The 800-nt window shown below is 45.2% G+C and overlaps 1 non-coding gene across 1 annotated transcript; it reads right to left on the bottom strand.

Moving 5' to 3' along the window:
• Positions 1-217: 217 nt before the first annotated feature.
• Positions 218-290, bottom strand: Trnak-uuu (transfer RNA lysine (anticodon UUU)). The gene has a single exon. It is a non-coding gene; the product is annotated as a tRNA-Lys (tRNA).
• Positions 291-800: the final 510 nt, after the last annotated feature.

Here is an 800-nt window from a genome sequence, read left to right as displayed (position 1 = left end):
CTACACATCTGACACGTAACCACTGTGATCTCCGACCAACACCACTTGCATTTCAGAACATGTCTTTCAAACATGTCTACAAATTCACCTTCACCTTCAAATACAGTTTCCTTGCGACTGACGGAGACCCAGGCAAAGTTTAAAGTTGCTATTTCCATTAAAGCACGTTAATCAGAAAAATGGTAATTTATATCTGCAGCGGAACAAAATTCCGTTCCGCCCAGCGTGGGGCTCGAACCCACGCCCCTGAGTTTAAAAGTCTCATGCTCTAGCGACTGAGCTAGCCGGGCTGTCTCTGTGAACACATGCCGGGTACCACGTCACACAGTAATCGTTTGGGTTGGGTGGTCCCATACAGAATCTCTCCATGCTGCCTAATGTGTTCCTAACGTCACACTCGTCACGTATTCACTTTTATTTCATAATCATTTCTGAGAGGTAAAGGAATTGCATGAAAACCTGCAGAGCTAGTGGCGTCAAAATTAACACACATACTGGATGTGACTCATAAGCCGAACGAGTTACTTTCCGACGTTGTCTTAGATGTACAAGTGCCAGTCAAAACTCGCGGCGACGGCACTCTGCCGACCATTTCTCTAGTTAACACCGGTCTTGTTGTGTGTGTTTCAAGCTGAAGAACATCTCCAAGCAGGAAATGGTCAACAGTAACATTCAGACGGTTTCGTACTGCTCAATTGCTACATTAAAACGGTATGTTTCTTTTTCAGAACTGGAAAAACACGACCGTGACAGAATTCAAACCTGCAGTCTTCGGATCCGAAGTCCGACGCCTTATCCTT

This window comes from Schistocerca gregaria, chromosome 7 (assembly GCF_023897955.1).
Source record: "Schistocerca gregaria isolate iqSchGreg1 chromosome 7, iqSchGreg1.2, whole genome shotgun sequence".
In the NCBI taxonomy this organism is placed as follows: domain Eukaryota; kingdom Metazoa; phylum Arthropoda; class Insecta; order Orthoptera; family Acrididae; genus Schistocerca; species Schistocerca gregaria.
The sequence above is the reverse complement of the archived record's forward strand: the minus strand, read 5'-3'. Positions and strand labels throughout refer to the sequence as shown.